Source organism: Passer domesticus, chromosome 4, assembly GCF_036417665.1.
Source record: "Passer domesticus isolate bPasDom1 chromosome 4, bPasDom1.hap1, whole genome shotgun sequence".
NCBI classification, from domain to species: Eukaryota; Metazoa; Chordata; class Aves; order Passeriformes; family Passeridae; genus Passer; species Passer domesticus.
This window is the reverse complement of record NC_087477.1, coordinates 66,394,977-66,422,962: the sequence shown is the minus strand read 5'-3', so window position 1 is coordinate 66,422,962 and position 27,986 is coordinate 66,394,977. Positions and strand designations below refer to the sequence as shown.

General features: G+C 39.8%; 1 protein-coding gene and 2 long non-coding RNA genes across 3 annotated transcripts in view; 1 reads left to right on the top strand and 2 right to left on the bottom strand.

The window, feature by feature from the left end:
• The window catches only part of PPARGC1A (PPARG coactivator 1 alpha), a 363,434-nt gene that overhangs the window by 98,055 nt on the left and 237,393 nt on the right, over window positions 1-27,986 (bottom strand). The gene's annotated exons all lie outside the window — the stretch shown is intronic.
• On the bottom strand, window positions 132-27,208 carry LOC135299449 (uncharacterized). Its single transcript, XR_010361432.1, has 2 exons — window positions 27,076-27,208; window positions 132-311 (listed from the first exon to the last, which is right to left on the bottom strand). It is a non-coding gene; the product is annotated as an uncharacterized LOC135299449 (long non-coding RNA).
• Window positions 27,012-27,915, top strand: LOC135299447 (uncharacterized). Its single transcript, XR_010361430.1, has 3 exons — window positions 27,012-27,097; window positions 27,182-27,334; window positions 27,426-27,915. It is a non-coding gene; the product is annotated as an uncharacterized LOC135299447 (long non-coding RNA).

Genomic DNA, 27,986 nt, shown 5'->3' with positions numbered 1-27,986 from the left:
ACAGGAGAATAAAAAATGTATATATAAATGTGTGTGTGTGTATATATATATATATACATATAAAATCTAAAAATACACAAGACAGCTAGATTCACAAGTAAGAAAAGGAATAGTAGAAGCAAGCACAATAATTAGTTTTTAAATTAATTTCAATATAGAATGACAATAATGCTAAATCAGCTCCTTAACCTCTGCTCCAAACAATGTGGCTATTGTCTTCTGGTACTCCCATGGCTGAGGTCAGGAAGCACTGGCCTTTGTCAGCACTGATGTATGAGCTCACATGGAGTTTTGTATCTTGCACCTTGCATCTATATACACACAAAGCAAAGAATATAATTGGTTTAGTAAATACTTCATACTGGGGGGAGATTGGTACTGGAGAGGGGGAAGGGAAGGGAAGGGAAGGGAAGGGAAGGGAAGGGAAGGGAAGGGAAGGGAAGGGAAGGGAAGGGAAGGGAAGGGAAGGGAAGGGAAGGGAAGGGAAGGGAAGGGAAGGGAAGGGAAGGGAAGGGAAGGGAAGGGAAGGGAAGGGAAGGGAAGGGAAGGGAAGGGAAGGGAAGGGAAGGGAAGGGAAGGGAAGGGAAGGGAAGGGAAGGGAAGGGAAGGGAAGGGAAGGGAAGGGAAGGGAAGGGAAGGGAAGGGAAGGGAAGGGAAGGGAAGGACCAAAAAGTCTGATACATATGTGTGTATATCTTTTCTCCTACCAACTAAAATTGCAATAGAAATCCAACCAGAGCTGCAAATTTTCAGTGCTTAAATATTATTGTTGTTTCCTATTGTGCCTGGGTCTATTCCAATATGAAACAGCTCGGAAATTAAAAATAGGAACAATAGGGACCTTAAAAAATTAAATCCTCACTCACAATGCACACAAACACATTAAGCTATTTATTTTTATGATATGTGTCAGCTCTGCATTGAGATAATTTCACAAATAACTCTGAATATGTCCCATGCTCTATTTCATGCATGGGGTATTAAGAAGAACAAGAGTTTACTAACCAGACACCATTATAACCACAAGAAATTATAGTGGTTTTGGTGTTCTTTTTCCTGCAATAGTTCAACATGATTTTAATTATATATGAAGTAAAATTTGAATAATTAGCTTTATAAAAAGCTGCCATTTACTTCAGTAAGTGTTTAGCTCTTTTCCTCAGAAAATGAATCACATCCATCCAAAATTCAGACTCACAACAATGAGCCGCTCAAGAATACAATGCAACCTATTCTGAAAGCATCTTCTCATTGCTGAAGACAAGGAGTTTACAAAGGGGACAGTAAAAGTAAGCAAGCAGTCTTGGTCTGCTCTCTAAAGCAAATCCCCAAATCCATCTACTTGGTGCTTGTGTGCCACAAGCATTATATATTGAGGGGGCATTTTATAGATTACTACAACATACTGCAGAGAGCTGTATGCAGTATGGCTGAAAGCAAAGTAGAAGAGCTAATAATTCTGCTCTTATAACACCAGCATAAAATGTACCCCTGCAAAGGGAAAGATTAGCATTAATTGCCTGTTGTCAAATTTATCATTTCCCACAATTTATTAGAAGTTTTGTGCATTGCAGCACCACCAGAACAAGTTTGTGAGTACTGCAATACACCAATCTTTATTCTCCCTTTGGCAAATTAATGCAGATATTTAGCTTTATGATAATTCCTAATTAATAAGAGGTTTAGGAAAAAGTCCCACTCATTTGGAACTCCAGTGCTACTATCATTCATTTGAAATTCAACTCTTAAGTTAAAAAAAAATATGCAGCTCTCTTTACCACATCCCATTTATTGCAAGAATACTTAATATTAGTAAATTGGTCCCTTTGGGAATCTAAATGTAGGCACATATAATAATACAAGTTGAAAACCATAATTCTATCATAATCATTTCTCATTCTGTGTTGTTTGTTTTAGGTTTGGGGGGAGGTTTTTTTGGAGGGGAGGAATTGTTAATTCAAAAGGGAGACTTTTGCACTGAGGATGTACAGTAAGATTTGCCTATTTACATAAACAGTTTAAGTTTGAAGTGCAAGCTCATTCATGCACAAATAACCCTTTCACATATGAAATTCTTACATTTAAAGCTAGAGAGTTAAAAAAACTTCTGCACTACAGATTCAATTCAGGTAGTCTGTACAATTTTCTGCATAAAAGACCTTTAGGTCAGCCTGAAAACCACTTGTGATGGATTTAAAATATGGGAAAAATAATACAAGCCTGTAGACCAAAGCCTGGGGCTATATTTTCAAAAGGTGTTTAGTGTAGGTGACTCATGTACACAGTATGTTCTTCCACGTTTTTGAACAGTGGTAAAAACAGGCAATTTTAACTCATTCTGAGTCTGCAACTCTAATAAGTGAAAAAAAAAAAAAAAATGAGGTGGATTCCACAGTCAGCTAAAGCTTCCCACGTAGCGCACTCCAGCGAGCAGGAGAGGAGGGTTTGCGCAGAGGAACGACAACCGTGAAGAGGCTTAACCTGATTTCCTAGTTTGTATTTCCAGCCCTGCTGACGCACGCCCGAGAAGAAGGCTGCTCGCAGGAGATGTCGCTGCAGGGATCTGTCCCCTGCCACCCGCTCCCACACCCTCGGCAGGGCAGGGAGCATCTCCAGCCCATGGCCACCAACGGGGCTGCAAACCACCGCTGAAGCGAGAGCAGGGGCAGCAGCTGGCCTGATGCGCTCCTCACAGGCACTCTGCGCTCACATTTTTAAATAACCAGAGGAAAGGAGGGGAGGAGAGAGTATTGTCTTTCTTTAAAAGGATAGTACATTAGTGACGATGTTTTTCTGTTAGATCCCGGTTTGTCTAGTTGGGGAATTTATGGACTTTTAAAAATAGATTTTGCCAAACAATTGTGTGGGCAACTGCTGACTTGCAGTCTGCAAGATATCTTTCCGTCAGCCTCAGGAAGATTAAAGCAGGTTCTATTTTCATCACAAGGGAGCTAAGGATGTAGGCACAAAGGAGAAATTCACTTTTTGTCCACATCAAGCTGAGCCTCTTGCCAGACGATGCAGCATTCACTGCAACAATTGCCAACATAATGTGTTGCCTTCTATAGCTCCTTCAGGTTGAAGAATAGCCTTGTACTGCTACATGTAGAGAGCAGGAGAATTTCCCAGTCCCTGGGTCTATAGTTTAACACCAGGACAATTTCTTTCCTAATTTTGCATGCCAAAAAGCTGACAGAAAAGTAGCATTGGCATACAAAGGAGTAACATCTCCCTGCATCACATGTGTGCAAGAAAGAAAATAGAGATGAAAATAAAACATCCTCTGAAAGATCACAGCATTAGGTATTCTTGTATATTCATTCATTTAGATCCTGATTCTAATCTCAGCAGTGTGATGCTCAGAGAGAAAAGCAAGACATAGCCTGGTATCTTCCCCTCTTAGATGGAAGAGGGGGAAAGGAGCCCTGCCAGCATATCTGTACAAGACAAACCTTGCACTAAACAGGGCAACAGGGATTCAGGAATGAAAATGATCCTCTCAGTCATCAAATCCAGGCCCCTGGTGTCACAGGCTACAATGTGATGCATTCCCTCTTGGAAAGCAATCACCAGCTTCCATAAAAAAAAAATCCCCTGCTACCATCAGCAGCAGGCTCTTCCAGAACTTCACTGTTCACGGTCTGAACTTTCTCCAATTTTCAACCTGCCTTTACTCATGGCTAGTTTATACTCTTTTATTCTTGAGGTAACATTGTTTTGTAGCTTGAACAGTCCTTTCCCTCCCTGGTGTTTATCCTTCTGAAGTATTTATGGTAAGCAATCAGATCCTGTCTCTGCCTTTGTTTTGCTAGGCTATCAGAGCCAAGCTCTTTAAGTCTCCTCTCACAAGACAGGCTCTCCATTCCTCTGATCTTCTTGGTACCCATTCTAAACTGAATTTATCATTTGTGCACACAAAAGACCTGAATTGTACAGTGTTTTTGATGGGGTCACATCACAAAATAAGCCATGGAAATAGCATAAGCAGGAGATATCGTACCAGATCTCTGTGATGTTCCTGTTATTCTTGAACACATAGACTCATAAATGTATTTGGCATTTACTGCCTCAAAATCAAGACATAAATATATTAAAATACAAGTATTTAGACAAAGAAAGACAGGAAGATTTTCCTTTGCTTAGCAAGGAAAAAAACATTATTTTACCCTGAACCTAAATGAAATTTCAGAGAAAAAAAGTTTATTGTGCAATCTACTGAACTTAAACCACAGCTGTGCACCCATGAAATATCATCCCCCTGTTTATAACAAAGTAAGGGCTCTGTGCCACAATTCCTATTTCAAGCCCTGATATATTTTGCATGAAGCACAAAATGTAAAAGCAAACTTGGGGACAAGACCAGCATCTCTAGCATCTGTATCTTTTTCAGTTTGATCTGAGCTGTTCTGGTGCTGCAAGAGAAACAAACACAGAGACCAAAAAGCAGAGCAACTCACCAAACTCCTGATGAGGCAACTGAACCTCCCACACTTGCAAGAACATGAGAAATGGGTAAATTTAAGAGCCTATTACTAAGGGCCCCAAGCACAAAACTAAAGTAAAACCAGGCAGTACTATACAGGTGGGAATCAAGGTATGCCAAAAATCAGCAGGATTTCAGCAACATCATACATACGGCTGCAAACACTTGTGCCAATTAATTAGCAGTGGCATTAAATGAGAGAATGGACACTGAGCAGGACATTGGGGTTAACCTTACCCTATGTGATCCGTGCCGTATGATCTTTTATTCCATCTGTTATCAACATACTTCAAGAGATTAATCCAATACTCATAATTTTGAATGAGCAGATACCATTTTGTTACTCCATATCATACTTCACAAGTCTCAAATATTCAGCATCTGATTGACAGCTTGAAGAGGTGCCACAAGGTTAAATGACAGCCTATCAATTTTTCAAGGGCAAGAAACCCTTTACAAGAGATTCAGAGGCTTTTCCTTCTAGCATTTTTCCATTGTTTGCCTAACCTAAACCTCAAGCATACACCAGAGTTTAAGGACATGCTGCTGTAACAGAAACCATCAGTCAACAATGAAAAAAAAAATCTCAGAAAGATGTACCATATGCCCATCCTGAAAACACACATCAATTATGGTAGTCATATGAGATCTCATCAGCTCTGTTCCTGTGGCAGAGCCACTGCTGTTAGTTACATCATGCCCAGTGCTAGCACCCACTCCTGAACTCAAGCACAGCCCTCCCAGCAGTTCTAGAGGGGACTTCCATGGGCACCACTCACCACAAAGGCACTTTTCTGTTCTAACCCTGATAAAAAGCTTGACACCACACCAAGGACAGCACAAGAAAACTGATAGCTTTAGTCACCACAACAATAGAAGGGGAAGATGAAGCTATGACAACCCCTGTGCTCAAGGAGCCACTCTGCTGGACTGTGAGTGAGGAGAGCCAGACAGAAACACACAGCCAGGCACAAGCAGTGCTGCTTTTCTTTATAGGAGACAAGTGATTTCCTGCCTATGTGCAAATGCCTTGGAAAGTACCAGCAGGAATGTATAAACATGCCTGGTAGCTGGCAATGCCTGTGAGTGTGGGACCCCCATTGGAAGGGAAGGTGGATGGTGCCCCTTGTCCACCCAAGTGAGAGTCACACCTGGCGTGCATGCTGGGCACTGCTTCCTGCCTCGTCCCGCCTGGCACCCAGACTGTATGGTACAGGAGCTGGACAAACATCAACAGCAGCTTTTTATCAGCCACTGGAAATAGGGCCAGTTAGTATCAGCAAGTCATTAATCTGGTGCTTTGTTGTAGGTCAAAATGTCCTTCTGTTTAGACCTTATTGTCAAAGTCTTCTGCTTCTTCAGCAGCATGATTTAGTGTTTGGAGCGATGTAACTTCATGTCACTGTCACTTTTGCTGCATGTGTTCTGCTCTTTGCCTCTGAGACATCTTGACACATTGATATACAAACCAGAGATGCAAAGATGGTTGTAAATACTGCACTAGGATCCATTCCTAGAAAGTTGAAGAGAATCTAACACAACTAATTGCACACGTACAAGGAAGAGATTGATGTGAGAAATTCATAAAGAAAAAATATTGCATTAATAAATTAAGAACTGCAACATGGCTAAAGTTCAGCTGTATCGACTGCTAGAACATCTGAATGATTGCTATAATTACTGTAGATACCAGTGCCACTTTGCAATATGGCCTCTCGTGTGTGCATTGTCTTTCCCATCTCTGCAGCAGCATTACAGCTTCAAATGCAACTGTTGCTGAATTTAAGCCGGAGTGCCTGGAAGGCAAGTGCTGTATTTTATACTGCTATGCTTCTGGTGCTTAATTGGGTCCTAAACTAAATATGCTGAATATATACTTAATTAAATGTGCTAAAGAAATATTCTAGGTGCATTTAGAAAAGATTTGTTTGGTCAGCTAAGATGTTTTGCAACTGTAATTGCATCATTGTTATTGGCATTTCTAAATCACTCTCTGCATTTCCTTTGGAATAAATGTCTTAGTATCTCAACAGTATAATGTATTGCTATGCTACATAACTGGAGGAACACATTATATATTCATGTACACTTGGCTTTAACCACTTACAGTGTAACAATGAAGTAAAGATTATTATGCAGTAAGTTTGCTGAACCATCATCCTTTTAAACCATAAATATACTTGGCATATACCACAACATCCACCCAGTAAGAAATTGGGTAAACAGACCTCACTTATATTTTGAAATTGAATGGACAGTTAAAACTGAATTAACTTGGCAAATAATAGCATTTCAAAAATATAAAGTATGGTTCACAAACGATGGTATAACACAACCTATTTCTTTTACAGTACAGGCAAGAGAGAGTTAGTATCACGCAGGTTTCTGACACCTATACATTAATTCAAAACCAGGTTTTGATAGTGGACTTAAATAGCTAAAATTATAAAAATACATAAACTCCCTTTATATTAAATTTTCTGAAACATCATCAACACTGCAGCAGAGCAAGGGAAATTTAAATCCATTTTGTCAGCTTCTAAATGTAACATATGTTATCTCTGTGATAATATCTTCTGTCAAACTCTATCCAGGACGTTTACCTTCTCAAAAACCACAATCAAAAACAAAACCAAGGAACACAGGGCATTAGAACAGAAAAGGGATGGCCTTTAGAAGAAACTGACTGTGCTGAATGTGGATAGGAAAAAAAAAGAAAAGGCGTGTTTAAATTTGGCACTGTAGCAGCTCTGTAATGTACAGGGATTTTTCACTGTTTCTGTGTATCACAGTTTTGGTAATAGGCAAATCCCAGGCATATGCTTGCATAACATAAAACATACTTGATTTTAACATTAATAATTTCTTTAATTACTTTTTCATCACTTGTGTCATATTTGAAATTTTCCCTTACATCATTCACATTTTATACTTTTTAATATCTTGAGAACCTTCTCTTCAATATTTTGGGGTATTTCACATGGCATGAAATACTAATAGCTACAATATAAATTAGCTGACAAGATTCAAGTTCAGAAGGCACAGGAAGCAATCCTGCTGGATGTGGGGCATCTCTTGACAACAGATCAGTTTTTGTATGGTGTCTGAGGGAGGGGGACAGGCCATGCCCCAGCCTAGCAAAGCTTTCAAGCACACACTTAACTTTGAGCATATGATTACTTTAAATTACTTCAATAGGATTATTCACATACTTAAATTAAATGCTCCTCTAGATTTCAGACCTTACGCATGGCACAGAGGCTGTCTCTGCAGGGGCTCCCAAAATCCAGAGGGTGTGTGGGAGAGGAGGATGAGGCACCTGTAGGTATTTTCAGGACCTCATACAGCACCCAGGTGAGACAGTGTAAAGATGTCTCTTAACATCAGTTGGAAGCTGCAGCTGCTTTCCATTGCCGTGATGGGTGCCTCCAGGGTGTTTTTTTTAAAGCCTATTAAAAATGTATTCATAGAAAGTCATCCTTTTGTAGAAATAGAGTTATTGATCAGAAATCTCTCTTTTCAACACACATTTTATCCAGACAAAACCTATTCTTCTTATGAAGCTACTCACTTCATTGTTTGGTACTGGATGCTTTTCAATAATTTTGGGATGGGGAGGTGGTACTTTGCCAAGAAAAGGCAAGAAAAAAAGCCCATCTGCTGTAAAGAGGAAAACCTTGCCTGTGTTCTGATTTTCAGGACTTAAAAGTATTAAAAAACAAAAGAAAAAAACCTTTTTTTTCCTCTTTTGCTTAAGACAGAATATCAACTCAATACTATTTTGTGGCCAGCTTTTGATTCCTGATTGTTCACAGCAGCTCTGTTACATACCTGTGCAGACCTTGGCAGACCAAAGGCTGGATGGAGCAGGGAAAGGGAGCTGCCCTTTAAATAGATGCATGTAGGTTGGTTGGGGATTTACACAGCAACCCCTGTAACTATATTAATGGGAATTTAAGGTGTAAAGAGATACCAGCAATCCAAAGGGGGGGAAAAAAATCTTTGGTGTTTCTTCAGCATCAGGGTAAACACAGAACAACAGCATGGATATAGTGGCTTTCACAGGTAGAATGAAATATAAAACCCTTTTATCTTAATATACTTAATGTCTCCCAATGGGAACTACCATGTTGAAGATGGTTCTAAAAAACAAAGACATGTAGCCATTGTTGCTCAGGGTAGTTTAAAATTAGGCCTTATTTGTCTGTAGAGAGTATGAAGGCATTTGTTAATTTTGTATTACTGAAGATCCCAGAAACCTGCAGGAATCTGTAAGCTCCTTCAGTCTGTACAGAATGTGCCAAAAGACCATGTTGTATTCCCAACACTGAGGCAGAATCATAGAGTTTTGCTGCAGTCTTGGTACTTTCACTATGTGTCACTGTGCATCAGCATTAGCTGAAGAACCGAGAGCAAGGCTAACGGCAGAGAGAAAAGTAGAATCAGTGATTTTTTTTTTTTCTGAAACATTACATCTCTTTTCCATATATTAGGAAAAGGTTATGCTCCTTTTGCTCGTAATTATAAAACAAGAATGTTAATACTACAAAGGTTCAGCATAAATCAATTTCAAACTGCTAAATTTATTAGGCAGTGCTTGTAATGAATTATATGAAATGGGTAACAAATCCAAGGCTAGGATTTTTTGCTGATACTTTCTAATTGTGTCAAAACCACTAGATAACATTTATGTTTCTGTTAAGAACTGCTAATTTTTTTGCACCTAACAACCCTTGGAAATACATTTTCTTATCTGCAGTGAATACTAAACAAAACTGAGATATACAACTAGAATTGTGTTTAAAATTAATAAAAATTACTTATGATGGCATAAAAATCTCAAACTAAATTATATTTAGAATTTATAAATGTTCAGGGGAGCTATTTTAAAGGCTATCCTAGATTAACAGTTATTACTGCTCCTATTCTTGTAATTATTGTTACTATAAGTATTAGTAGCATAGCCATAATAATATGAGCTGCAAAGAAGGGCTGCAAAAAAAGAAAAAGAAAGGAAAAAAAATAAAACCAAACCCAGAAATCCTTGAAGTTGCCTTGTTTAGGACCTGAACCAATGCCTACTAAAGAGGTCTCAACAAATATTTCAGATACACTATTAAGAATGAATCAAAAGATCATGGTGATTTATTTTCAATTCTATAATGGTATTTTAAAGAGTACTGATATATTTCTATTATACAAATATATATATGTCTATATATGCATTTGTAGTTTAGAATTCACACTTGAATGCAGCAGTTCACAGAAAATCCCTTTAATTAACAGATAGTCCAGCATGCTTGCTAGGCTTTCCCATCTGAAGCAGATGGGAAAGCAGTCCTTTATAAGAAAGGAAAAAAGAAAGAAAGGAGAGGGGAGGGAGAAAAATTTTCTATCTGATTTAATGTTTTACTGCAATACTTTCATTCATATGTGGATATTTAAAAATATATTTTAAAATATAGAGGATATTGCTGTAAGAATGCAAAGGTCTAGGTATTTTTATCTTGATGCACAGGAGTTGTGCAGAAACCTCAAGAGCTCTAATGAGAAGATACCTAACCAGTTTGTTGCAGGGATGTGTCCAAAACCCAAAACTGCTGTAGCTCGTGTCCCAGTATTGGCAGTTATCTGTTGGGCAGACTGAGAGGAAGAAAATATGCAATAAGAAGACTTCCTTCTCTATCTGATCAGAGAAGAAAGGTAAATAAATGGCGTCATGGTGATTGAAAGGGAGGTATCACACACCATGTGGTCACACAGAATGAATTCTGCAGAGAGTGAGAATTTCTTCTTTTTGACAATGAACTAGGCAGGCCTGTGAGGGGACACCTGGTCATTTAAAATGCAGCAGGATTGGAATGTCAGGCCCATTTGCCAAATTGCTGCTGCAGTTTGGAGCCAGAAGAAGTAAAATGTGTTTCCCTTATGCATTTCAGCTGTTATGCTGTATCAGAAGGCACTCTGGGCTGGAATGTGAAAACAAAGCATTGCACTGGATTGTTTCCTCACAGCTCCTACCAACTTTCACACTGCAAAAACCCATCTGACAAATACTGCCATTAGTGCATTCCCTTCAAATTAGGACTAATAAAGTCCTGTCCCAGCTTGATATAAAACAACACATACTTTTTTGCTATTGCATAAAGCACGGTGTTAATTCCAGCAATTGTCCAGGCAGATGACAGACTTGTGGGTATGGTTAAGTACATCCAACACCCAGCATGTAGTGGTAATGAAGAAAAGCTTGCAGGTTTTTTTGTTTGCCCCAACTCACATCAGCAGTATATATCACCCATACAAGTCACTTTCTGCCTTTTTTTTCAGCAATTGTTTGATCTCCTCAAAGCTGACTATATGAACATTGCCTGACAGAGACCACTAGCACCTCACACAACTTTCTCATTGCTCCTTATCCTCCCAGTCAGAACCACTGCATGACATGTTGGTGCCCTTGGCATCTTCCACCCAATGTTTGATCTGTCTGGGCTGCTCCCATCTCCTGCAGCACCTCTCACCTGGCCCTGTGTGAGCCCCACTCAACCTACACTTCACATGCCTCTGCCACTTCTCACCAACAGCTGGTTGCACTTTAGATCAGAAAGTCCCAGTTAAGTCTCTTCCCATACACAGACACTGCTCACACACTTTTTGTAGAGAAAACCTCTTCACTATTCAGCTGCATGTTCTACAAGCGAATATCCAAATGCAATGGCAATCATCAGAGGGAGTTACGGGAAACATTTACACTAATTATGCTTCTGTCTAAATTAGTTACTAGTCTTAGATTATAGTTAAGCTATCAGAAGGATTTCTAAAACAATAGATTTTTTTTTCTACTTAGTGGTTTTTATCAGACAGATAATGGGAGACAAGAAATAAATAAACTCAGGGAGGTACAATTACATCATCTTACTCTTTCAGCATGATAAAGAAAATGGTATTCACTTCCCTCCCCAGAGTGCTATGAGGCTTATTCCATTAAGGTTTGTCAAGTGCTTGGTTGGAAGGCCTTGTAAGTGCATGGTGTTATTAGTAAATATTAAATAGAAAACCAGATTCTAATTATCAGGATAAACAGGCTAAGTTCTGCTTGGCTAAATGCACTTGGGAGAGGAACCCCAGACCACCAGCATGCTGTAGTACTGTGCATCCTTATCAGATCCAACTCCTCTTAGCCTCCATAGGATCAGGTTTGCTCAGGTGCAAACCCACCAGAACTAAAATTGATCATCCCTATTTCTTCCCAAACATTGAATAAAAATTTTACTCCCACTTTAGGGTGTACTATGCATAGTAGACTGATGTAATTTATTTTTCAGGCATCCCCATACCTGCTGATCACCCTGTACAGCTGGGACAGAAACACAGCACACAGGTAAAGCACACAGGACTCTGCTCCTTCACATAGTATGGATCTCTGCCTCTCTGAGTGCAAGGTTCACAGTTTTGTCTGTCACTGGGCTTGTGACTGTCTTTCCCCTTACATCCCAGCACCAGAAGGAAATTCCTGTTTCATGGTCTTTCTGCCTTTTGCCACAAGAGAGAGAGAAAAAAATCACCCTCTAAACATTTCACCACAGATAAAAGAGACATATAAAGCATTTGTGTAACACTGCATGAATGAAACATAATTAGAGATAAAACTGCCCTTAATATCATGTATGGGTAAAGGTCTAAAATATTTTTTGCATTGATCACTCATGATTAAAACTACTGTCATCTGGTAGTGGGGTTTTTTTTGTCTTTGTTGTCAAGTCAAGCCTGTGCTGGGCAGAGCCATCAGGGGCTTTACATCTTCCTGAGCATGCTATGCAGTCTGATGGCATCTCTTGCATAAAAGGCAAAGACTGACAGGGATTCAAAGGAGACACAATTGCTGCAGTAAAGAAACTTCTTTCACACCAGGGGAAAAAGGTGGGGATGGATAAAGCTCTGGAAAGTAACAGTTCTGGTGGATAGAATAGGAATCCTAGTAAAGATAGAAGGCCTTTCACAAACAGGGTCATCCAGATTTTGGGGAGCAATAATTTTGCCAGCTTTAAATGACCTTTAAAGGGAGCCAGACAGCCCGTGCCTACAGAACTTCTCCCAAAGACTGCACACAATACAGAGTCCCCAAACTGCAGGTGAGGTGTATTAGCTAGTTCCTAGCCATGCATTTTGCTTGAAAGGAAAACTGCCTTCACTGTGCTCAGCATTAACAATTTCACCACTGCAAAGGTAGTACATTTTTTCCTACCAGGAATAAGATCAGATATATTTTGAAAATGTAACTTTTGGATTATAGTGGCCTCTCCCTAGTGGGGACTACTTACTGAAAAGCAACATTTGTGAGACTGATGGTTTGGGCTTTCATACAAAGAAACTGCACTTCAAACGCCAGCAAAACAGCTGGAAACAACTGGAAGCACAAACATTAAGCATGATTGTTTGCAATCTTTCTATCTCTCTTCCCCAAAATCCATACCAACAGTCTGAATTCAAACAAACAAACAAACAATCACTCTGTGAAGATGTAACATCAGACTCCATCAAAATTTTGCACTGAGTGATTCTCAGAATGGAAGACTTTCAGTCCCACCCCTTCCCAACTGAGATGGAGGGAGACTGGGAAGGCTGTTTCAGGCACACTCCAATAACCAAGCTGCATGGAGAGCTTGGTTTTAAGAGACAAATCACCACAGATGCCCATTTATTATGTTCTCTATTCACATAACAGCTATAGAGTCACTACAGCTCTTGCAAGCAAGCCCTTGTTCTGCAGCTACAATATAGTTAGGCACGAGCTGAGGCATCCTGAAATGGTGACACCATCTCCTGCTTTTCAGAAACCACCTTCCAACACTAAGCAGCCTGAATTGGGAGTATGGACTGAATTGGAACCATGCAATTTTTAATGCGTCTACTTATTGAATTTTTAATCTGCAGATTATTGACTGTATGGACTGTAATGGCTTTGAACAACAGGGTGAGTGTGTATGCCAGACATCTGAAGTAATTCTATGTGAAAAGAGATGGCAAATTGCTGGAGCCTTTAATTACACAATTATTTAATAGTATTAAGGGTGGGCCTGAAAAAACAGAATGCTCTCCCCCCGCACATTTATCTACATCTCAATAAAATGAAATGCGATTTGCGAGAGGGGAAGGGAGCAGTGGCTCTGAATATATATTCTGGTATGCAACATCTCTGAATGGGTTGGTATGAAAAGATGAACCATTAAGAAATGATGGTTTCAGTCCATGGGATTTTAACACTTTTTGCTTCTGTTCTCCTATAAACCCTCAAAATCAAGAAGCCATTTAATGAAAAGTAGTTAGTTTTCTGACCTGCCTTTTTCTACACATCTGAAGACCATAAAAAGAATGATACTGTCTCTGATCCCCACATCTGTCTGCATATTGTGTGCTTTATAGATATAGGGCCTGCTATCACCACAGAAATGGGGACTCCTAGTTTTTTTGGGCAGGCTCCTGACAGCACATTCAGCACACAAATCAGTTCTCAGCAAAGCAGCAGCAGCCATGGGCTGGCCTCTTCACCACAGCCAGCCCTGTCATGCCAGGCACTCCTTCCCTCCCTGGCAGCAGGGTACTGCTCTTCTTTTCTTTCCTCATGATTTTATTTGGAAACAAAAAGAAACAACATCCTGTCATCAAACATCAGTAAGCCATAATTATTTTACCTATGTTTAACTTACCACAGTGAATGTTATTACTATGTGAGGATCACAAATATCAAGCCTCCAGGAATGTCACATGAGAATGTCATAAGTAAGCCTATGTCTAAAATAAACACTGAGAAAAACCCTTCTCAAAATCACTCTGTCTACATACATGCAAATGCATGTTACAAAGGGCTGTTCTTTACAAGATTAGAGAAAAAACTTGTGGAAGAAGAACTCTTTTATTTCAGGGGCAAAACCAGCAACTGTGCAGAGCTAATATTTTATCATGACTTCTCTCAGACTGGTGCTGTTGGAAGAAGTCCTGAATACCGGCAGGCTACAGCTCAGCTGAAACCCAGTGCAGCTGCTCAGGACGTGCTGCCACCAGAAACAGGTCTGAGGCCTGGCTCTTCTCTCTTTCATGCCACCAGCTACGAGCATGACTCGTATTTCTGCTGCCCTTTGCCAAACGCCACATCTCAGGCAGGGAACTCAAAGCTCCGTGACAAAAAGCACCTTTGCTAAAATTTAAATAAACTGTGCCCAGCAAATGAATTTAAAGCAAGCGAGTGTCAGTGGCTGCTTTAGATAGACACATCTTTACTCACTGCTGACCAGCTCATGCATTTAGGTCTAGCAGTGTTGAAAGAAGACACAGGAATATATACCTCACTGGAAACAGAAATGGCACGCAGCAGGACAGGGCTTCTCAGTGCCAGGATGAGGCAGGAAAGGGAATTTTACAAATTCCTTTCAATGTCAGGTCCTTAGCTTTGCAGTGTCAGTTCTGTATGCTGAAGTTTTGTTTCATGCCCTATATATATTCCCCTTTCATAGAGAGAAGGCTGGTGACTGTGCTTACTATTCTTGGAGTGCTGTCGTGAATGGGTGGAATACTAAGAGAACCACATCTGAAAATGTACACTCACAGCGTCTTATCAGTGTTGGACATACATAATTTTTTTCTTGCAAAGTTTTTGCTATGAAATTGGTTGTCACACAAATTCATGTGCTTCTCCTTGCTGTTTTTTTTTTTTTTAACCCACTACATTACTATATTTTTTGATGTCCATTTTAATGTTCCTTAAAGATAAAGCCAACCGTCTATACTAAAATTTCATGCACCCTTTTCTTTGGTTGAACAGAACTGCATTCTCATTACACAGTAGTATTTCACATACATTTCAATAACTGGGTACACTCCACATAGTTGAAAATATCTACCTGTAAGCATGAAATATTTCTGCCTTAATTGAATGTAAATGCAACCTTCCCCAACACACCTTCTCTAGGTGAAAAGAAGTGTGTAAATGTAAATGTAAAGCACCACTGTTTAATTTGCTACTGTGGGAAGTAAGAATAGTTTAGTCGAATAACTGAAACACTGGCCCTTGCCTTTGCAATTGGAAAATTGAAATCTAAAAGTTTCTCTCAGCAAAAGTTCTTGATGAATTGTAATTTATTGAAATAATAATACCAGCATTTATCTATTCGATACAGAGACTTCATGGAATGGTTTACAGGAACAGAATATATGGAAGTTTGAAGTGTTCATGGAGAAACACAACCTTGAAACTAGCACTGATTGTCCACAAAGCATACTGTTCATCTAGTGAACTCCATTTTTGAACTGAAAATCACTACAGACTTTCAACCCACTATAAATGAGACCACAGCAGCATTAGTTTAGAGTTTTGTTTGAAAGCATGAACTATTATCAATTACATGTGGAAATGCTGAACTATGAACCAGTAACTTTGATCAATAGCATTTTAATCTCTTGAGTTGAGCAAGGTGCTCAACCAAGCCTTTGCTTGCTCTTTGCAAGACTCACTTGGAAGTGACTGGTGCACAGCGCAAAGAACTGCAGTGCTCAGAGCTGAGATCTAGATAAGCAGTGCAGAAGAAACCACCAAAAATATCCTATTTGGTGTGCTGAGGGTCTGAGAATGAGGATTGTTTTGAGCATTGTGCATATTAAAGTTCTTTGTGGAGGCTGGCTGGGATCACACCAGCTTTGATAAAGCAGGGCTAAGAAAGTATGTACAGGCTTCAGTCACAGAGGAGCAAAACACAGATGCCTTCCAGAAAAATTTCAAAGACTTGGAGTAGAGCTGGCCACCACTAGGACCCAGAATGACAATGATGGTGATGATGATGACAAGGATGATACTAATAACAACAGCATCACCACCTGCGAATTCTTTATTACACAATAGATACTAAAGTAACTAAAGCCATCTAACATGCAAATGTAAGTTGCTTTCTTTGAAAGCAAAGAGGAGAGCTGCCTCTGCATCAAGATATAGCTACTCTGATTTCAGAAAATAGCTACATTGGACACAGCAGTCAGCAAAGCACCTGAGAGAAACCATGAGAAACCAAAGAATTAAGACAGCTGAAGCACGATGGAAAGACACAGTGCTCTATTAATAATGCTCACCTTTAAAGAAGCATGATAGGACCGTGGCATTTAATATCAGTGCTTATCACAAGCATCTCAAGAGATTTCAGCTCTTTTAATGTATGTCTTACAAAAGAAACACCACTAAAGAGTGCTGACTTCAATGTTTTCCTACTGCTAACAGCTGCCTTTCAGGCAAGATCCCATGAAGCTTTCCTCTTCCACATTTAACTGACTGTGGATTTCTACGTTTAATTGAATGGGATTCAATAGCCGGAGCAGAGAGAGTTCAAATTGTCCCTTTGGGGACTCGCTCAGGAGAAATTACTCATTCATACCATGACATTTTGAGGGACTATCATAATGTCGTTTTGGACACAATGTCATAACTTAGAAGAGCAGAAGAATAAGATGGAAACATCAATTACGATAAAAGAAAGGGTCAAAAAATTCATGGTTTGCCCTGTGTCCCTCCTTTCACAGGCAAGTCCCAGTCTGAAAACGGCTGCTGTGCATCTGAAGTCACTACATGCATCCACTGGGTCAGCACCATCACCCGTGACAGGGTTGCCTGCAGGCTGTACCCTGCTGACTCCTGTTCCCTCCAGCCACTCCAAAATCCTGCGTGGCAGGACAGAGGACAGCAGGGCTATGGAGACCAGTATAGCAGGAGACTGGTATTGGCTGGGTCTAGCCCTTTCCCACAGCACAACGTTGTAAAACAGAACTGATGTAGATATGGTGGGTAGAGAGGTATGACAGTACCACTGGGTGCAATTAGAATGCAAAACCTTTCCATACACAGATACACAAGAATAAGTACATGTACATGTGTAGATAAATGTGTTTGTATGCATAAGGGGTCCAGACAGTTATTCTTCTGATTCTACACCATGGGCTGATAGTGAAATACATTAGTAATACCATTCTACAGTATAACATCATGTCCTAAAACCACAAATAATAAATGTGAAAAGGCAAATGCAGAATTGTCATGGGAAGACTTGGAGTTTGAGGCCTTTATTACAAGGCTACAGTATCTTAGAGACAACCCACCAAGTCCTCTATGTCCTTTGTGAGGACAAAGGCTTGAAACCCCTTCCAGAAATACTCCTTGAATAGCTGATAAATTGGGACATAAAAGGGCAGAGGAATGTCCTAGCAGGTTATGCATGTCTTGATTAGGAAGTTGACTCAACATTAGCCTCATGTAGAAGACTGTATCATAATCCTCCCTCTCTCCAAGTTTTTAACCTGCTATCTGACTTAATTAAATATAAATGTAAATAAGAAATCAATTGTTTTTATCATGATTAAATATGTTAAAATCAATCCATCTGGTTATGTGGTAATCAAACTTCAAGGAACAATAGTTTAAGTTTGCAAAAATTTAAACCAGTGCAAAGCAATGCCTTTACGTTTGGTGTCTGATTTTAAATTATTATTTTTTCATACATTATTTCACCTACCATGGAAGTTTTCACTTTTCATGCTGCTATGCCAACATTAAAAAGTCACTAAGCATTTTGCCACAGTACATTGAATGGTGTCAATTAGAAACATTTGAATGAGTATTTGTAGAAAGGCTCTTTCCAAGTTGAATGGACTGCCCAGTCCCACTGCCACCTGTCCTGACTGCCCCACCAGAAAACCAAGCAATGGGAACAAGCTGAGGACAACGTGCTCCTGACCTCCACGAGCAGCTCTTTGGAAAGAACTTAACCAGGAAAGTAAACTTTCACACTAGGGTTTTGTCTACAGGATATTATAATTATTCAGTTTTTCAGTTACTGCTGCCACTTCAATCCATTTAGCAGTAGGCTTTTTAGATTACAGTCCATTTATTATCAACGTGCTTTTTGCACAGAAGGTTACAGTGGTTTATTAATCCATCAATGGGCTCCCTAAAAATATGATCAATGATGCTGTATGAAATGCCATTCTTTATACACTTTAGGAGGTTTGGCAATTAGCACTTCAAAACATTATGACTGTATTGAAGGTTTAAAAAATACTTGTGGAGAAAAAAACCCAGAATCATATCCCTGAAGAATTCTGCTGAATTAGAACAAAACATTGTAAATCTTACCACCTGACAACACTACTTTTATGAAATTATTCAAAATGCATGTTATTTGCAAAAGTTATATAAAAAGCATTAGAGTTAGGATTTGATTAATGAGAATGTGTCTAGAGCAACTCCATACTGCTGTGGTTTCTCAGAGTCATGTTTCAGACGTACTAAAAGCTGGGATGCACTGCTATTTTCCAAAGCACCTTTTTAAAAGAAAACAATCTGACAGGGCTGCTTGCTCAATACAGTGTGGCTATGAACCAGGAGAGGCTATGAAACACATTATAGTTCCCTTTTTTGGATGAAGAGAGGCTCTTCAATTATAGAAGTGTAAACGGGTGAAGATTGAATCACGGCGGTGAAAGTCCCATAAATACATGTCTCATCACTCACTGCACACAGTGTGCAGATACAGCAGCAAGCAACACCTTGCTGCAAGGTGAGAGAGAGTTAATGTTATCCACCCTCCTGCACAGCATTCACGTTACATTCAAAGGACAGCACACTCCTCTGAGCCTTGTTTTAAGAATACCACTTACTGTAACACCGTGCCAAATATTTTGGTTGATATTTAAATAATTCATGAATGCTAAGCTCATCTCTTTTTTTTAATAGAAGAATAAAACCGTCATATTCAGAAGCTGACCTTTTTACTCTGCTATATAAACCCATTAACAATACAGAAAAACATATCCCCAACATAAAAAGCTTTGAAATATCAATTTAAAGACTACTTTCTGCTATATCCTTTATTGTAAATGCTACCAAGAAAAAAGCAGAAACCAAAAATCAATTTTTAATATATTTCTTCCTACCACAGGGCATCGGAAACATTAATGGTTTCTATATCTACATGGCTACTCTTACAAGCTCTGCTCTTCCCACATTTGCCTTTAAAACATGACTAATATATGTTTGCATATATATTTGAAGTACTTTTAGATGTAAATTAATTAACAATAACACAGTATAAACAAATTTCCCATTGTTTGATTACCCAGAATAAGTTTGATATTTATATAGCTGCTGCAACTTCAGCAAGATAAAATGTTGCACTTTTTTGATTCGCTAACTGGATTGCAAACAAACCAGGAGTCCAGGCAGGAACCAGACTTTTGAAGTCAAGTTTTGAAGCCACTGCTGTTCTGCAGAACTCAAGTACCTCTAGCAATACCTTTTGAGAAAGTTTTCTGCATTTAAACTTCCAATGGTCAAGGAACAACTCATTAAGTTGAAGAAGTTCCATTGAAAACAGGCATCACAATAAAATTACCAAGCAGTAGATAAACTGAAGGAAGTGCATATGAGCAGTGATTATGAACAGCCTTGTACAATCTGAGTGTAGAAAATACTCCCTTTCTTTTTCTTTTTCCTAGTGTTGCTGAAAAGTCTGCCCTTTCCATCATAAACCCATACACACAGACACATCTGCCTAATTTCCAAGTTCCATATTTTAAATCAAATTTCATTTCATTGTTCCCATTTACTCCAGTTTCCAGGCTTTCTTCACCACTGTTGCTCAACCCCCTCCATCATGTTTTTGGAGATGAGGGTGGAAATTTTCTCTGTAATCAACAAAGAGAAGTAGATGCCTTTGAAAGCCTTCACAGGGGGAGACCTGGATTAGGAATCTAATTAATTAGGGATTAGGAACCTAAATTACATGGACTTCTATTCTGTTCATAATGCATATATTTACTTCAGGAGGACTAGTTCACTGTGTGCTTAAATCATGAGGGCAAGATATAATCTAGATATTCTCCCTAGGTTCACATCACGTCCTCTATCAGAGTTTTCATGAGACATTTTTCTTCCTCTCTCTCCAGATCAGCACTATGGTATATATTTATTTTATATATATATATATATATAAAATAACACCTCATGCAAATCAGTAATATCAACTCAGCCTAGAAGTAGCACACTGGACTGAAAAGCAGAAAAGACAACTGAAGAACACTGAGAGGCTGTGAAACCATTGCAGAAAATCATTAGCCTATGTTTCTTTGGGCTTTGGGTTTTTTTCTTTTACCTATTTTTAAATAGCATCCACCTTTTCACATTGTCCCACACTCAGAAGTCTTGGTCAATCTACTTCGCTTGTGGGAAAGACTAACCCCAGTATTACTGGAAAAATCTATGTGAAAATATCATCATTTCATAATATACCTTGGTATTGTTACAGTAATACTGCAATATTACAGAAACATTAGACAAAATTCTCTTTTTGCCTGTAAACACATAATTTAAAATCCACAATGCAAAAGCCTCTTTTCCAATCAACTAGAACAGACTTGGCTCCACAAATGCAAACTGATTAACTATTACTCTTAACATATTAAAAAGAATCAATGACACAATGAATTTTTAATATCATATGAAAATCATGAAAGCATGTCATGTCATTTTAAAGTGATCTTTTCAGTATTAAAACCAACAGCAGAAACCTACATGGCCATGAAAAGTGGTTTTGTTCCTTTTTAGAGATGGAAAAGAGTAATCCCAGGGATTTACAACTAATTGTATCATTTCAGCACTGAATAATTGGAGTAAGTAAAAGTCTATTTGAACTATCTCACATTTGTCAGGTCAGTGCTGTCAGCTGCAAACTCCACTCACAGGGTTTCACACTTGCTTTCTAAATACTGCTGCATACTGCAAATAGTATTGGAACACCTTGGTGCATCATGCTAAGTTAAGAACAGACTTGTCTCCAGTTTTAATGATAATCAAAATGTAGATTTTATTTTTGCCATGATCCCTGTCAAGCTGCAGGCATGGGAATATGCCTCTGGGAAATCCTATTCAGCCCCTGTAACAGAGACCTATCTCTGACAGTAAGCAAAGGGAGGGAGCAAAGTGTTCCTAAAACAATGTGGAAAATGTGAATTCTCTCAAGAGAAAAAAGATTTAATTCACTTTTTCATGTTAATCGTTGCTACCTATTGATGCTCTAAACCTGCTGCTGAATGTTAGGGAATTCAGACTAAAAAAACATAAGGTAAAGCTTTCACCAGCATGTATCTGAGCATTAATTGAAATGCCTTAAGGCAGAAGAAAACTGCTTCTGAAACATTTACATGAGATGAATAGAGCTTGGATATGGAAAAAAAAGGGGGTATTCACAATAGTTTTCCTTATAGCTATCCCCCCCATCACTTAGTCTTTAAATACGATAATTTTTTTTTTTACTTAAATTGTCAGAACTAAAGCCCTTTTTAAAGAACTGCAAGATCTGAGAAAATATGGCTGGATGAAATACCCCAGAACGATTTTAATAAGCACTATTTAATAGTGCTTATAGGATTGGTCTTTTTAATGGCAGGCTTAAAAGGCACTGGTTTGGGGTTTTTTCTATTGGAGACTCTCACAGAGTGTTTGTCAGGGAGCCTTTGGGGATATGTCATTTAGGTACATCATCCTCTGTGTACAGCACACAACACCAAACACATAATTATGACTGCATCTTAATCCTCCTTCCACTCTATCTTCTGAATAATAACCTGTGTTATTACAGAAAAGCATTTTTTACTGCAAATGAGGTCATATGCCCAGAAAACTTCCCTTCATTCCATTTTGTCTGCAGTCCTGGTGAGCCACATCAAATCCCAGGTGACATGGGAGACAAAGCATGGGAAGCCTTCCCCCAGGTCCCTGTGGGACACAGGGCAAATGCCTTGCTGCTCAGCAGGGAAGGGAGGTGCGGGACTGGCTGGAAAGCACTAACCCCCACCCCATCCAAGCCCTCTCTGGGGAGGGAAATTCTAATTCTGGAGGAAATTCTAATTTTGTTTCTTCAGAAGTGATGTGCCACTCACTGAAGTGTAGTAACTGCTATCTGCTGGCACCTGATAACAGGCAGGTTTTGGGACCATTAAACTTTGGGCAGCCTAGCATAGGTTGGTCTCACCCAATGCTTTTTAAGTCTGCCTTTCTAGTTACTCCCTGTCACCTCTCTTGTCACTAGCATGTGCCACATATACCCCAATGTCCATGGCACAGCCGATGGGAATAGCACTGCCTGGGTGAGATTTGATATGGCTGGAAGCTGCAAGGCCAAAACTGATAAAACTTCTTGGGGGCAAACTTCTGATTACACGAAGCACAGGGAGATTTTCCATAGGTCCTGGCACCAGGCTCCTCAGCCTGATGGGGAAACAAGGCTCTGAAGTTGTAATCTGACTAAAAAGTTCCCAGCAGAGGACTCATTCTTCTCCCAACCAACTCATTGTCATGGAAGTTGGGATCTGACCCTGAGGAAGAGTGGCCAATTTCTCCTCTGAATTTGTTGGGATCATCTTTTAACCCTGGCATCTCAGCTTGCCTTTTTCACCTCGATTAAGGAGCTATCCCTATCGAAGGTATCGTCTTCAGGTAATACCTTGTAGACCATCATCACATCATCTCACATCCTCCTCTTGGACAAAGTAAGTAGATTGAGCTTCTTAAGTCTGTAATTGTAGGACCTATTTTCCAGAGATTGAGTGAATTTGCTACCGACTTTAATGCTGTCAGGATTTACTCCCAGAGCTTCAGCTGGGGTAAGTTCTGCACTCAGAGGTCAGAAGAAAATGTAGCTAAACCATTGCTGAGATTTTCTGATTCCAAATATCTCCTGCAAATCTCTCCCTGTATACTTACTGTTTTGCAATCTGCTTTAATTAAGGCTTAGCAATCAGAAGAAAAAATCTTTGAAGTTTAACAATTCAACAGTGTGTGAAAATGTTAAATGCTAAGCCCTTTTGTATAAGCCTTATTCTCTTCGTTAACAAATTTTCAATATATGAAACCGTTTGTTCAAAGCAGATAAAGAAAAAAAGAGACTGGTGGGGATAATACCTTGTGGCTAGCACACTTCTTAAATTCAGTTATTTTCCAAATGTTATGTTGGTGACAGTGGAGTCCCTGGCAAAAGCCACAGAGTAAATAATATAAAATTATACTCCCATGCAACCTTAAATTTTGCATTTTAATTGTTTTTAAACAGATCCTGCCAGTGTTATAGCCTAAAATATGCAATATAGCTCTAGATAACAGGAAAACAAACAGAGATCAGAAAAGAGAAATAAGAATTATGGTTGGATTTGTTTCCTCTCAGGGCAGTGCATTTTATGCCTCTGAAACAGTGAATGGGTGAAGTGGAGCCTCTCTGTACCTCCAGCTGGACCAGTTCCTAAGCACATCTCCTGTCTGGAGGGGCTGCTGGCAGGGAAGGAGATGCAGGAGTCTATATCATGGATATATTCATGGCTGAAGAACTCCAAGTCTTACAGGCATGTGACAAGTCAAACCAAAGATCTTAATATTTGAGAAGCCTGAGGCTGCTTTATTTCCTCAAAAGCTGGGCAGAGAGCTGTAACAATATAGTATACCTAAAGCATATAGAAGGAAGTACAATGCACTAACTGTGAGTTACAGTTATAATGATATTTTGGGACATAACTTTTTTTTCATGTTTTGGTCTGTTTTTGTGGAACCTTTGAGAAAGTATTTGTGCAATCCTGCCTAGGTCCTCATGAAACATATACTACCCAGTCTAGTTTTCTAGGGCCCCTGAATACTCTCACAACCAACTGAATTTGATACATTGGAAAAAAAAGTGGTCAGAAACTTCAATATAAATGCTATATTAAGTATCCTAATAGCTTTACTGTTGAGAGACAGGAGTTTGGTTTCATTGTTCACAAAATTTTATTGATAACTATTTAAGCTATTCTAATGACTCCCACACGTGACTTTCCTAATAATCTACAAAAAGGCATGAAATCTATTATTTGTGGTAGGGGTCACCCATGAAATCAGGCAACTTTGTCAGAATTTCAAGTAATACTATTGCAAATATTATGGTAAAGTATGCAGTATAAATCCAATTGTACCGTAATACCCACAGAGTATGTATTAATGCAACCACTAAACAGAATAGTACTGCCACAACATTAATACATTTTAGATTACAGTAGCAGAATTAATACACATTAGGTTACAACATTTTCCTACAGTAATTACTGTAATACTGCATTATCCATAAGAAACTGCCATCTGCCTTCAAGAACCCAATTTATCTACCCTTTCAGAGCAGCAGGAGCACAGCTGGCTTCTCTGGAGACAGGGCTCCAGCTGAGGAGCAGCAATAGGCATTTCAAGAAGAGCCAGAGGTTCACAGGGCAGTGTTTTGGTGATATTGACTCTTTGGAGCCATGTAGGTACCACTGACATAGGAAGCTCTTTGGGAAATGTTTGCTGCTGAAGCACTCTCTCCTGGGAACTGTGGATGCCTGGCACTACTGTATTCTCTAGCTTCTTTTCTCAGCCAAAAAAATCTGATGAAAATGCTGGAGGACAGGACAGGAGGAGTTTTGCTTTGTGATGGTGAGAGGCAAAGGCATTTTCAGATTAATTTACCTGATTAATGTTGATCCTGATCAATGAAGATGATGAAAGGCCATAAACTCCTCCTGAGATACTCGGGGCTTTTCAGCTTACCGAAAAAGCATAAATATTCATTTTCCTAATAAAGTAAACTGAAAATCTTCATTTGACCAGTTTTAAGGGCTGCCCTAAGACCTGACCAGAAGAAATCCTCATTCCCTTAGAATTCCAGTTCTCAGGAAAAATGAAATGACAGCCTGATGGGTCTGATGGGTCAGCCCTTTTGGGACTGAACTGAACATCTCCTGCTGCCAAACAGAGGGGGTTCTTTGTTTCTCAGTGCATGAAATGGAGAATCTCAACCCCACAGAGAGTATGTTCACAATAGAATAGGCCTGCTAATTAAATGGATTTCTGATTACCCCAACTGGAAAAGTAAAAAGTATTTTTCACAAAACTACAGGAAAAAATACCCTTTTCAATACAAAATACTTTCTACTTGCAGAAAGTGTACAGAGAACATGAAAAGACACTGGAACAAGCCACACAAAAATTCTAGGAAGGTAAGCAATGTGTTACATGACCTGGAGAGCCAGGTTCTCCATTCCAGCTTGTCACATTCCCATGTGTGACTCCAGTTATTTTTATGTCCCTCATTTGTACAACATCCAAATCAGTAGCTCAGGATTTTCCAGTGCCTGCAAGATCTTGCATGATATTAAAATGCTAGGCATGTGCAAATACCATTAATTACTAACTGAAGTAATTTTTCTTCTGGGTCTCTCAGAAAATCTTACCACTTCCATTTTCTAGATGAGTACTTCTTAAACGGGCACTGCATTTCCAGAGCAGAAATGTGTAATGGGGCTGGGTCAGCTCAGGCATGGGCAGAGCTGCAGAGAAAGCATTATAATGGAGGACAAAGCTTTGCTATATCCTGGATTTACCCCTTGCACTGACATGTCCTTCTCCACTTCCACAAGGACTCTGAAACACATCTCATTCCTTCCTCCTATGAAGAGGCAAGTGACAGAAGCAGCTAAGTTGAGGACAGGGATGAGCATGATATGGAGTCAGTTTGCCCTTTCCTTCTCTTCTCAGTGCTCCCTGCTAACTACTGTGGAGTGTTCACTGTATCCCAGCCACATCCAAAGTATGCCTCTTGGCAGGGATACTACTGTGAGAAAGTGCAAGCAGGTGAACATGAGGAAGTGACTGAGTTAGGAATGAAGTTGCAAAGGCAACTAAGTCCCTCTGGACTCAGGTGGCATCTCTCCACTTCATCCCTTCTTCATGTCCTATTGGAAAACTGGTTCTCCAAGGAGAGAAGAAGAGACAGTATGGCAAAAGAGAGAAAGATAAGTAAAGCAACTCTGAACAGTATCTGCTCCAAGAGAATTTTGCCCCTATAGCTATTACTGGCAAGCCTGTAAAGCATAAAAAATCCCAGGATGCAAATTGTGTCAGGACAGATTCAAAGATCATGCCATGTGCCTGAGAGAGTTGTCCAAACACTTCTTGAACTCTGTCAGGCTTCTCTCAGGGGACTGTTCCAGTGCCTCACTACTGTTTTTCTAATATATAATCTACACCTCCCCTGAACAGCTCTATATCATTACCTCGGATCCTGTCAGCGGCCACCACACAGAAGAGATCAGTGCCTGCCCCTCCTCTTCCCCTCACGAGGAAGTTGTAACTACAATAAGATCTCCCTTCAATCTCCTCTTCCTCAGGCTAAGCAAGCCAAGTGACCTCAACCATTCCTCATACCGCTTCAAGGCCCTTCACCATCTTTGTTGCCCTCCTTTGGACACTCTCTAATAGCTCCCGGTCTTTCGTATATTGCAGTGCCCAAAACGGCCCCAGCACTGGAGGTGAGGCTGCCCCAGCTCAGAGCAGAGCAGGACAATCCCCTCCCTTGCCCGGCTGGCCATGCTGTGCCTGATGCCCCCCTGTTGACCCTCCTGGTTGCCAGGGCACTGCTGACTCATGTTCAACTTTCCATTGACCAGGACCCTCACATCCCTTTCTGCTGCATTGTTTTCCAGCATCTCATTCCCCAGTCTGTACATACATCCAGGGTAACCCCATCCCAGGTACAGAATCCAGCACTTTCACTTGATGAACTTGATCTGGTTGGTGATTGCTCAGCCCACTGATTTTTTGAGGTCTCTCTGTAGAACCTCCCTGCCTTTGAAGGAGTCAACAGCTCCTCCCTTTCCATCATCTGCAAACTTGCTCAGTCCCTTCCAGTCCTGTATCCAAGCCAATTATGAAGATGTTAGAGAGCACAGGGCCAAGGATGGAGCCCTGTGGAACCCCACTAGTGACAGGTCACCACTCTGATGTCACCCCATTCACTGTAAACCTTTATGCCTGACCTGTGAGCCAGCTGCTCATCCATCACATCATATTTTTATCCAGCTGTGTTGGACATCTTGTCCAGAAGGATCCTGTGAACAACAGTATCAAAAGTGCTACTGAAATCCAAAAAGATTGCATCAACTGGCTTCCCTTGATCCGCTAGGTGGGTTACCTTGTCATAAAAGGAAATCAGATTTGACAGATTTGAAGATGGGAAGCTTCCAGGTGACCTACAGCCAGTTAAATTCACAACACACAAAGACCTCACTTCACCAGCTCCTTCTGAAGAGAGAAAAAAAATCAGAGAGAGAAGGTGGGCCCCTTTAACAGACAGATATAATTAACCAGTCCCACAATTTATCAAAGTTTCTCAGGCATTTCCAACCATGGCAATTTTAAATCAAGGTTGGATGCTTTATTTCTGAAATAAATGCTCTTGTTCAAACAAGAATTATTTCAGGGAAGGTTGATAGTATATGTTGTAAGACAAGGTCAGACTAGATTATCACAGTATTCCCTTCTGGCATTATAATCTATGAATCTATAAAAGAGAAAGGATTTAATTGATGAAGTTTAGCCCCATTAGCCCCTCATTACCAGATGACATTCTCATCATTACTC